The 12624-nt window shown below is 40.7% G+C and overlaps 1 pseudogene across 1 annotated transcript; it reads left to right on the top strand.

The window, feature by feature from the left end:
* Positions 1-6305: 6305 nt before the first annotated feature.
* LOC104667783 lies at positions 6306-8871 on the top strand (annotated as a pseudogene). The gene has a single exon (XR_748722.2). The product of XR_748722.2 is annotated as a targeting protein for Xklp2 pseudogene (transcript).
* Positions 8872-12624: the final 3753 nt, after the last annotated feature.

Genomic DNA, 12624 nt, shown 5'->3' with positions numbered 1-12624 from the left:
TGTATAATTGCTTTAATATGAAAATCCCCAAATAGGCAAATGTATAGAGATAGAAAGTAGGATAGTGATCACCTAGATTGGAGGACAGGAAATAGCTAAGGAAACCGTGTTTCTTTTTTTGTTTTTCTCTTTCTCTTTTCTTGAGGTGGAGTCTCAGTCTGTCACCCAGATTGGAGAGCAATAGGGCTATCTCAGCTCATTGCAAGGTCTGCCTCCCAGGTTCATGCAATTCTCCTGCCTCAGCCTCCCAAGTATCTGGGATTACAGGTGCATACCACCATATCCGGCTAATTCTTTGTATCTTTAGTAGAGACGGGGTTTCACCATATTGGCCAGGCTGGTCTTGAACTCCTGACCTCATGATCTGCTCACCTCAGCTTTCCAAAGTGCTGGAATTACAGGCATGAGCCACTGTGCCTGGTGGGACACTATTGCTTTTTTGGTTGATAACATGCTCTAAATCTTATTGTTCTGGTTGTTGCACAATTCTGTAAATATATGATGAACCATTTAACTGTAGAGTATTTTTCTTTTGAGAAAGGGCCTTACTCTGTCACGCAGTCTAAAGTGCTGCTTATTGCAGCCTAGAGCCCCTGGGCTCAAGGAATCCTCCCATCTCCTCTTCCCAAGTAGCTGGGACTACAGCCCCGCACCACCATGCATGGCTAATTTTTGCTTTTTTTTTTTTTTTTTTTTTTTGTAGAGACAGGATTTCACCATGTTGCCCAAGCTGGTCTTGAACCCCTGGGCTCAAGCAATCTGCCTCTCTTAGTCTCCCAAAGTACTGGGACTATGGGCGTGAACCACGTTGCCCCTCCATTGAATCGTCACTTTCAATATGTAAATTGTAATTATATATGTATAATATGCATATATAATACGTACATTGTATGTGTACACATTTTTTACACAAAAAATGAATCTTGAATCATGATATCTAAGAAATGCTGATTCAGCTGTATAATTACTTTATTTTCAGTTCCGTGTCAAGAAGACTTCAGGCAAGGAAGCTGCACACTTGCCACTGGTCTTGCCACTTTAAAATTCTCTTATATGACTTACGTTTCTGGCATATGCATGTTTAGCTTCTACTGGGGGGGTAAATCACTTTTAATAATTTAAGAGATATTAACACACTCACTTTTGTAAGCATGAGACCATCTACATTTTCTTTATCCATTTGCCATCCAATATCCATTTGCCATCCAAAAGCTGTGATTGCTCATATAATGTACTCACTTTGATATTGCTGTGGTTTAAACGTATTCCTTCCAAAATTCGAGTGTTGCCTCAGATAAGTGATATTGCATTCCTTGTGAATTTTAATGACAGTCCTTATAAAAGAGGCTTCATAGCAGGGCATGGTGGCTCACCGCTGTAATCCAAAAACATTTTGGGGGGAGGTGGATCACCTGATGTCAGGAGTTCGAGATCACCCTGGCCAACATGGTGAAACCCGGTCTCTACTGAAAACACAAAAAATAGTTGGGCATGGTGGTGGGAGCCATAATCCCAGCTACTCGGAAGACTGAAGCGGGAGAATCACTTGAACCTTGGAGTTGGAGGTTGCAGTGAGTCAATATCTCGCCATTGCACTCCAGCCTGATCAAGAAAAGCAAAACTAAGTCACACACACACACACACACACATACACACATATATACACACACGCACACACACACAGGCTTCATGCAGCATTCAGCAGGCTTGCTATTCTGCTTTCCCACCATGAGGCTACAGCGTTGCTTCCTTTTCCCTTCCACTTTATACCACGTGAGGATGCAGCAAGAAGGCCCTCTGTAGATGCCAGTAACTTCATCTTGCATTTCTCTGCCTCCAGAATTGTGAAAGATCAATTTTTGTTCTTTGTGAATTATTCAGACTCAGGTGTTTTGTTATAACTAGGAAAAATTGTTAAATACAGATGTGAAAATATTTTATTTTAAATTATTGATGATTTCTCCTTAGATATAAACAACAGCAATGGCATAGAGAAGAGTAATTCAAAAAGATGCATTGCTTTTAACCAGAGTGTCTATGAAATGGACTTTGGTTTTGCTCCCCCTACAGTTGAGTTGAGTTGTTACTTTAGCTAGGGGAGTTGTGGGAAGGTGCTGCTGGAACACAAACATTGGTCAATGTGAAGTGAGCACTGGATGAATTTGCAGAAGGGTCATGAGGTGACTGTTCTAGAGCTTTATCTTTCATTTTCTTTGATCTCAACAAAACACATAGTATTAAATTTAAACTTTTTTCAACATATTTCACTACGAAAGATAAATTGTAGAATGTTTTTACAGGAACAATCAATGCAAGATAAAAGATGTGCCCAAAGATATGTTTGAACATATTTTCCACTACTGAGGAAAAACTAATGGGTATATGCTTGATTAAAAGACAACAAAACAAAACTAAAAATCCAACACGTACACACAAACAAAACCTCAGCTGAATTAAATTTAAAGGAGTTTAGTGGAACAATAAATAATTTACGATTCAGGCAGCCCCTAGAATCACAGCAGATTCACAGAGACTCCAGCACAGCCATGTCGTGGAAAAAGGTTTATAGATTAGAAAAAGGGAAGTGATGTACAGAAATTGGAAGTCAGTTACAGAACAGCTGGACTGGTTAAAGGTTAAACACTCAGCAGTGTATGAATGGTTGAAGTATGGCCTCTGGGATTGACAAGACTCAGATATTTTTATAGGTACATATTCCTAAGTTAGGTTTTTGATCTTGTCTACCTGTTAAGCTAGGTTGCAGTTTGTCCACAAGGACTCAAATGTGAAAGCATGGAGTCCTTCTCAGTCCATATTTAGTTCACTTTAACAATTCCCCTTTTTGATCATTTTCTCAATTATAAGAGGTTGACCAAAACTAGTTATTGATGTCACTCTCACCATTGTAAATGTATTTATTTGGTCTTGAAACCCACTGGGAAACAGTAGAACAGTGAGTTATTCAAAGTTAGGAAAAAGGAATGAGTAGGCAGTACATTTTTATGCTGGAACATCCTGTTTAAAGGAGAAAAAGAAAACCTGGTCTGTTCTAGGATCTGTGTTTCCTTAAAGTCTTAGTTTGATTATATCACATTTAGCACAGGTGACTCTCCATTTTAGTTTGGTTTGGTGTGTTGGGGCCTAGGACAAGACCTTCGTTCAAAATAATGGCTTCCCATAATTTTGTTTAAAAAAATCCCCCTCTTTTGGTCAGGTTATCTCTTAGGTGAAAGTGACCAAAACAAAGGGCTTAGCACCACTGTCTACCATCATTTTGGGTTTCTGGTCTCAGCACGGTATTCAGAGGGTACGATATCCTCATGGTTGCACATTTCTTTTGGCTCTTGTAATTCCAGTTGAAGAGAGACCATACTAAACTGCCAGTATTTCCTGTTTTTAAACTTTACCTAAAATAACCTTATAGGTTCTCTGCAAAAGAAAAATTAAAGATGGTTTGTGGAGGAAAAGAGAATTAAAAGTGGCAAAAGTCATCCAAATGTCAATCAGAAAGGCTCATCCCCTAAGCTAGGAATTAAACCCTGAACCTAGGCTGCCATTGTGAATAGAGAAAGCATGGCCACATGGTTACAAGGTCAAGCTCCCAAGGACCTAACTGACCAGCGGGCTGAATCATCTTGTACAGCAAGCTTATAAGGTTTTAGGCACACATTTTTTTCCTAAGGTACTCCTCTTTATGATAGAACAATACAGAAAGATACAAAAAGCACATCAGATTCACTACAGCTTAAGACCAACCTCAGAATTATTATTTTTTCTTTGTATTAATTAACTTCACTGGAGGAGATAAACAGTGATTTTTACCATTCATTTAACCAGTTTGAACAGAGAAAAAGAGGGAGAAAAGCCAGAAATCTGACTTGTAATAAATTATTATCACCCTTTTGCCAGTGATACAGGAGTTATTAAGAAATCATTTTCAGGCAGATAGTAAGGGTAAAGGTTCTCAGTGGAAACTTTCCATTAATAAGAAACAACCTCCACGCCGGGCACAGTGGTTCACGTCTGTAATCCCAGCACTTTGGGAGGCCGAGGTGGGCGGATCACAAGGTCAGGAGTTTGAGACCAGCCTACCCAATATGGTGAAATGCCGTCTCTACTAAAACTACAAAAATTCCCTGTCGTGGTGGTGGGGTGCATATATGGAGGCTGAGGCAGGAGAATCTCTTGAACCCAGGAGGCGGAAGTTGCAGTGAGCCGATATCAGGCCACTGTACCAGTCCACCCTGGGTGACAGAGTGAAAATCCATCAAAACAAAATAAAAAAACACAAAAAAAGACAGAGGTAACCCCCAAACTATCTCTTTTCTTTTTACCTTTTTTTTTTTTTTTTTTTTTTTTTTTTTGAGGTGGATTTTCACTCCGTCGCCCAGGGTGGAGTGCAGTAGCATGATCTCAGCTTACTGCAACCTCCACCTCACAGGTTCAAGTGATTCTCCTGCCTCAGCCTCCCAAGTAGCTGGGACTACAGATGCCTGCCACCATGCCCAGCTAATTTTTGTATTTTTAGTAGAGATGGGGTTTCACCATCTTGACCAAATTGGTCTCAAACACCTGACCATGTGATCTGTCATCCTCGGCCTCCCAAAGTGCTGGGATTATAGGCGTGAGCCACCTCATTAGGCCAAACCATCTCTTTTCTAACAGAAAAAGGGGTTTAAAGGACTGGGCCAGCAAGCTTTGATATGCAAATGCCAACCATTAGAAACTGGATTCACTCAACATGGTGATTCTCACAGTCTTTTCCTTGTCACCAGGTGTACCAAGTGTCATGGCCACCCATGTGTTTGAAACATCATGGCGACCTGTACTTGCATATTAAAGGCCTAAGGTTGGAGGGCCAGGTTTTTTGTGTTCTACATAAATGAATATCTGGTTAAACCAATCCCCTGGGGCCTATGGAAACCAGACACTGACTTCTCCAGCATCCCAATATAAGTAGCCACATTTCTGCTGCACACGGGATTTGCTGTTTCTTTGAATTGCCCCTCCTTCTGTCTCTGTACAGGTGAGCTGTTTTCTTCTTCATTCCTTTTTTCTTACCTATTAAACTTTTCACTCCTTAAACCACTCCACAAGTGTCTGTGTCATTTTATCTAAACTGGCACAAGACCAAAGACCCTGAAGTTTCTCCAGTCATCAAAGCTGTGTCACCAGTATGCCAGGCTTCTGGATTTTCTTTCCCTCAGTGACCCTAGTGACCCAGCTTGCCACACCGTCGCCCTGTGGGCCAAGATGCATCACAAAGGAAAATTACCTTTTCTCATTCTGGCCAAAGCAAAATATATGTGATAAAACATAGACATTAGCCACTCTGCTTATCACCCAATATCAAACTGGCAAGACTTAAATTTGCCCCCAGATGAGCCCTTTTATCTTTAATTCAACCTCCGACTAGGAGTTTCAACAAGTAGTCTCTTTGCGAGAGGGTTGCCCTGGTGATAAAAACGTTAGGAAATGAAAAGTAGAGACAAAAACGTATTGCCTATGGCAGGATGGGGAAGATAAAGAGTTCAAGGAGGCCACAGAAAGACCCACCCATTGCACCCAACATTGAATCAAAAGTTTAGGCAGCTGCTCTTCAGTCATGAGGGGATTTTTTCCAGTGGTTCTGAGAGGTGGCTCAAGCCTGTAATTCCAGCACTTTGGGAGGCCGAGGCAGGTGGATCATGAGGTCAGGAGATGGAGACCATCCTGGCTAACACAGTGAAACCCTGTCTGTACTAAAAAAAAAATACAAAAAAATGAGCCGGGCATGGTGGCGGGCACCTATAGTCCCAGCTACTTGGGAGGCTGAGGCAGGAGAATGGTGTGAACCCAGGAGGCGGAGCTTGCAGTGAGCCGAGATCCTGCCACTGCACTCCAGCCTGGGCGACAAAGCAAGACTCTGCCTCAAAAAAAAAAAAAAAAAAAAAAGTTTAGGCAGCCTGTCTTCGGTCATGAGGGGATGTTTTCCAGTGGTTCCATCAGCTATCAAGTTTCTCCTTTTGGGGAGGATAAAATACATGTTCATTTATGTAGACCATGTCCCATGGTCTTGTACATGCCTAATCCTGTCACCCATAGCAGTCAGCAATAAGTGTAAGACAGATTCATCCAAAGAAAATAGCAGTTATCATCCCACAGTGTCAAACCAGTTCTTAGCCAAAAGGAACTTTACTGAGAGCTCTCATTTTTAAATGTACTTCAGGGTATTTTTGTTCATTCAGAATATTCCACTGTTAGTTATTTTTTATTTTTTATTTATTTATTTATTTATTTATTTATTTATTTATTTATTATTATTTTTTAGGGAGAGAAAGACAAAACATTTATTCCAGGCCAGGTCTTAAAATTCACACTGTACTGTTCCCTGTTCTTATCAGCACCAATAAGGAGAGAACATGCCTTAACGGCAGCCCCACCCAGAGCCTGCTGCATGGCTGCTGTGAGGCTCTGCATGAGTCCATGCAGTCTTCTTCCTCACTGGTGCAGTTGGTGAGGTTTTCTACCCTCACAGCAAAGGGATCCTTAACTATAACTTCACTGTATGCAGGGAAGAGGACAGAATCTGATGTATTGATTGTTCCTCATCTAAACCATGACTTAATCCCTATCTTAGGATTTGACTATCTTTATTCTCTGGTTAAAATTAAACAACAACAACAAAAAAAAGTAGGGGGAGGGGGAGAGTGGTAAGGGACAATAGCAATAGAGATTACGCTGTGCTGACACAGAGACTAAATTCTAATCAGAGTGAAGACCCATATAAAGGGCCAGCTGATGGTTTAAAGGAAGTAACTACATGGAGTCTAATCGAGACATACATGAGTTATGTCTCATTAGCCTTAGTAATATAAGGAAACAATTCTCAACAAAACTGGAGTCCACAGTTGTCAAGTATGCTTTCTCAGGCATGGGTAGCTAAAAGTCTGGAGAAATGGGTTCTCTCCATGCCCAGTAACAAAGCAAGACGGTCTCAGGTTTGACATTAAGAGCAGGTCCCATTGTCAGGCGGTGTCTGCAGCTCACAGCTGAGTTCAGCAATGGAATCGAGTGGAGAATTTGGGAGATACAGGCACAGTCAGAGGCTGGTCACTTGACTTTATCTCCAGACCCTGGTACTTGCGTATTGGATTTGCCTTATGCACCAGTTCTCTCCAGTAGCCTGGCCAGCTCCTCCTTTTTCTGCTCTTCCTCCTGTTGTCTGGCCTCCTCCAACTGCTGGGCTTTCTGGGCTTCTACCTCAGCCATTCTCTTCTCCAGCTCCTGCAGCTCCTTGGCTCTCTTCTCAGTAGCCAACTGAAAATGTTCCTGAACTAGAGAACCAGAAAGGCCCTCAGCAACTGATTTCTTCTCTTTTTTGGGAACAAAGGGCTCCTGAGAGATGACGGTGTTTGGACGAGCCTTGAAGCAAGCTGCTTCTTTCTGCTGACTCAGTTCTTCTTCCAGCTGGTGCTTCCAAGTTTGTGCCTTCAGAGCACCTCTTCTGTCAGTCCCCAAGCAGAACTGTTCAATCTGGGTCACATTCTTTACCTTCTTCTCTGGCAGATTAATGAAATGAAAGCCAAGAGATGTGCCACTCCTGTAATCATCGATGAAATTCTACCCTCTAAGAAAATGAAAGTTTCTAACAACCAACAGAAGCCAGAGGAAGAAGGCAGTGCTCAAGATGCTTCTGAAAAGAATGAATCTTCCCCAGAGAAAGCCAAGGGTAGACATTCTGTGCCTTGTATGCCACCCATAAAGCAGAAGGTTCTAAAAAGTACTGAGGAGCAAGAGCTGGAGAAGAGTATGAAAACTGCAGCAAGAGGTGGTGAAAATGGGAAAAAGAATGAAGAATTCAAGAAACTTGCTCTGGCTGGAATAGGGCAACCTGTGAAGAAATCAGTGAGCCAGGTCACCAAATCAGTTGACTTCCACTTCCGCACAGATGAGCAAATCAAACAATATCCTAAGAACCAGGAGGAGTATAAGGAAGTGAACTTTACATCTGAACTACGAAAGCATCCTTCATCTCCTGCCCGAGTGACTAAGGGATGTACCATTGTTAAGCCTTTCAACCTGTTCCAAGGAAAGAAAAGAACATATGATGAAACAGTTTCTACATATGTGCCCCTTGCACAGCAGGTTGAAGACTTCCATAAACGAACCCCTAACAGATATCATTTGAGGAGCAAGAAGGATGATACTAACCTGTTACCCTCCAAATCTTCTGTGACCAAGATTTGCAGAGACCCACAGACTCCTGTACTGCAAACCAAACACCGTGCACGGCCTGTGACCTGCAAAAGTGCAGCAGAGTTGGAGGCTGAGGAGTTCGAGAAACTGCAACAATACAAATTCAAAGCACGTGAACTTGATCCCAGAATACTTGAAGGTGGGCCCATCTTGCCCAAGAAACCACCTGTGAAACCACCCACTGAGCCTATTGGCTTTGATTTGGAAATTGAGAAAAGAATCCAGGAGCGAGAATCAAAGAAGAAATCAGAGGATGAACACTGTGAATTTCATTCCAGACCTTGCCCTACTAAGATTTTGGAAGATGTTGTGGGTGTTCCTGAAAAGAGGGTACTTCCAATCACCGTCCCCAAGTCACCAGCCTTTGCATTGAAGAACAGAATTCGAATGCCCCCCAAAGAAGATGAGGAAGAGGACGAACCAGTCTTGATAAAAGCTCAACCTGTGCCACATTATGGGGTGCCTTTTAAGCCCCAAATCCCAGAGGCAAGAACTGTGGAAATATGCCCTTTCTCCTTTGATTCTCGAGACAAAGAGCGTCAGTTACAGAAGGAGAAGAAAATAAAAGAACTGCAGAAAGGGGAGGTGCCCAAGTTCAAGGCACTTCACTTGCCTGTTAGTTATCTTTACTAAGATTTTGTCATTTATGTAAAACTTTGCTGCCTCCCAGGCCTAATGTATAAGCTGGAAGGAACTCAGTTTTCCAGAAATTAAGGATCCCATTTTCACCTAAAATATTAGCTTTACTCTCACGTTCTCTTGATTAACTTAGCCAGTGATTTTTCTTCCTACCTAAGCATGCAAGAAAAATAAAACAAAGGGTAGAACACAAAAATCCCTGTAAATTTTCTAAAGCCAAATTTTATAACCCCTGCCATATAACTGCTTAACCGGTTCCTTTCTGCCCCAGTCAGATATAAGAGGCTTCTAACTGTATCCAAGCCAGTTAATTCCCAGATCAAATCCATTTCTGAACACAGCCCAGTTTTTGTCACAACTTCCAAACCCAGTTTGGATCAGAACTTTGTTTAAAGGAACTAGGAGAGCTCTAAACACAAATCTGTGGAGTTCGGAAATCTGAGAGCTTAGCCACAATCCGCAGTCACTCTGGAGATCAATGGACACAAGCGGGTCCTGCAAGTACTTTGCTTGTTCACTAAGAGCTCTTGGGGGTCGCTAGAAGCTCCACTTCAGATTCTGCTTCTGACATCATCTGATAAACTAAAAAGTTCAGCCAAATTACATTTAAAGAAGTTTAACTGAGCAATGAATGATTTCGCGAACCGGGCAGCCCCTAAAATCACAGCAGATTGACAGACACTCCAGCACAGCCACGTGGTGGAAGAAGATTTATAGACCAAAAAAAAAAAAAAAAAAAAAAAAAAAAGGGAAATATTGTACAGAAATAGGAAGTTAGGTACACAACACTGGATTGGTTACAGGTTGGCGTTTGCCTTATTTGAACACAGTTAGAAAACTCAATAGTGTATGAATGATTGAAATATGGCCACTGAGATTGGCCAAGACTCAGTTATTGTTACAGGCACATACTCTTAAGTGAGGTTTTCAGTTTTGTCTACCTACTAAGGTAGGTTGCAGTTCATCCACAAGGACTCAAATATAAAAGTACGAAGTCCTTCTCAGGCCATATTTAGTTCGCTTTAGCATGCTGATTGTTATGAAAATGTTTGTAAAAGTTTGGTTTTGAACAAAAAAACTTATGAAAAAAACTACAAAAGTCATTATTTGATGTACTTCCTGCACATGCCATTGCTCCCTGTGCTGAGGTGCTGGCTGAGCTACTTAAATCATCCTTGTTTGGAGTTTCTGCTGCTTTTCTGGTTAGGTATTGGAGAAGTATAGTTGAGGACTGCAATTCCCTCCTTTGCACATGCCTATTGTTCTGCCAGAATTAGGTAACCAAATGTGACATATACAGAGAACACAAAATATATAGGTAATTTATTTTGACTTCTGGTTTCAAGCATTTAATGAGAAGAAGTGGAATCAGTTTTATAATGAAGAACTATGCATGTTTTTAATTGATAGTATAAAGTCCGAACTTTCTCTATGCCTTTGAAGACAAGTTGATATAAATATAAATTCAGAAAATTGTGTTTTGTAGCTGAAATGATGAAATAAAAAGACAAAATGATTATTTTACAAATATCATGAAAAGGCTGATATTACAAGATCGGTTAGAACCCTGTGGCCATCACTCAGTTGGCCAAGACTGGCCAACTGTATAGAAAGTTATACAACTGGCCGGGCACGGTGGCTCAAGCCTGTAATCCCAGCACTTTGGGAGGCCGAGGCGGGCGGATCACGAGGTCAGGAGATCGAGACCATCCTGGCTAACACGGTGAAACCCCATCTCTACTAAAAAGTACAAAAAACTAGCCGGGCGAGGTGGCGGGCGCCTGTAGTCCCCAGCTACTTGGGAGGCTGAGGCAGGAGAATGGCGTGAACCCGGGAGGCGGAGCTTACAGTGAGCTGAGATCCGGCCACTGCACTCCAGCTTGGGTGACAGAGCGAGACTCCGTCTCAAAAAAAAAAAAAAAAAAAAAAAAGAAAGTTATACAACTATGAATTGAAGCAACAGGGATGTCTGTGAGCAATTACATAAACACTTTACTATACAGTTATTTTCATATATAAAAATTCAGCAGACAGCTCCCTAATTTTTTCTGATAAAGAAAGATATATATTCATGAGGGACACACATATTTGTAGCTCTTCTGTCCGTGTAACACCGAGGAAATTGTTTTCCCTTGCGTACCTCAATCTCCTTATTGAAAATGAAAATATATCTTTCATATTAAAGGATTCTTTCACTGGTAAATAATGTATTGTCTCTTTCTGATACTCAAAAGCCTCTAATAATAACAGTATAATTTGAGTTTTATAATAATTACCTGTTTTTATTAAGTCCTAACAAATCTATTGTAAAAATAACAGGTGTAAATGTAAACAATTATGTGAGTTCTAGAATCAAGTAATCTTAACATTGGGAAACAGCTTTCCCAGGAACACCCAGTCTATATTTCTACAATTTAGCAAACATGTCTTTGAATCTTGGTTTTCCAAGGTACCAGAAATTCAGACATTCTCTCAAAAACATTACCTTCCCTTGGAAAATATCTTATACTGTCTTATGTGTTGAATAATGAAGGTTTTAGTTTCAGTAACTCTACTGTTAATGTTTTATAAAATGATTGAAATACACTAGAGGTAACTGCTGAATTTGCAGATAAACAAATTTAGACACAGTTTCTCCTCCCATACACTTTATATTCTATTTGGAATGATAGAATAAAAAAAAAGTCATAAAAATTGTGTGAAAAAGATTTTATAAAGGAAAGACTGCAATGCTAGGGGAACATTCTATGGGGATAATAGAAAGTATACCAGCAACATTGATAATAAAAGCAAAACCTGAATGATGTGCAGAAATAGGTCAAGAGATGAAGGGAAAAGGAAGACATGGAAAGAAAGCAAGTAGAGTAGTAATGACAGTTCAGTTCCCAACACTCCAAGTTTTGTCTGGCAGGAAGAAGTTGAATACAGAGGTAGATTTCTGTAGAGAACTAATTTAGAATTAAATATTCTACGTTGGAGAGCCAGAGAAAAAAGTTGAGCTAGGAAGATATGTTATTAGACTTCCTTAAGGAAGAAGCAGCAATAAAAAATGATAAAGGGGATATCACCACTGACCACACAGAAATACAAACAACCATCAGAGAATACTATAAACACCTCTACGCAAATCAACTAGAAAATCTAGAAGAAATGGATAACTTCCTGGACACTTACACTCTCCCAAGACTAAACCAGGAAGAAGTTGAATCCCTGAATAGACCAATAGCAGGCTCTGAAATTGAGGCAACAATTAATAGCCTACCCACCAAAAAAGTCCAGGACCAGATGGATTCACAGCTGAATTCTACCAGAGGTACAAGGAGGAGCTGGTACCATTCCTTCTGAAACTGTTCCAATCAATAGAAAAAGAGGGAATCCTCCCTAACTCATTTGATGAGGCCAACATCATCCTGATACCAAAGCCTGGCAGAGACACAACAAAAAAAGAGAATTTTAGACCAATATCCCTGATGAACATCGATGCAAAAATTCTCAATAAAATACTGGCAAACAGCGATTCAGCAGCACATCAAAAAGCTTATCCACCATGATCAAGTGGGCTTCATCCCTGGGATGCAAGGCTGGTTCAACATTCGCAAATCAATAAACGTAATCCAGCATATAAACAAAACCAAAGACAAGAACCACATGATTATCTCAATAGATGCAGAAAAGGCTTTTGACAAAATTCAACAGCCTTTCATGCTAAAAACGCTCAATAAATTCGGTATTGATGGAACGTACCTC

Source organism: Rhinopithecus roxellana, chromosome 2 (genome assembly GCF_007565055.1).
Source record: "Rhinopithecus roxellana isolate Shanxi Qingling chromosome 2, ASM756505v1, whole genome shotgun sequence".
NCBI classification, from domain to species: Eukaryota; Metazoa; Chordata; class Mammalia; order Primates; family Cercopithecidae; genus Rhinopithecus; species Rhinopithecus roxellana.
Note: the sequence above shows the minus strand (reverse complement) of the source record. Positions and strands in the feature narration are given on the sequence as shown.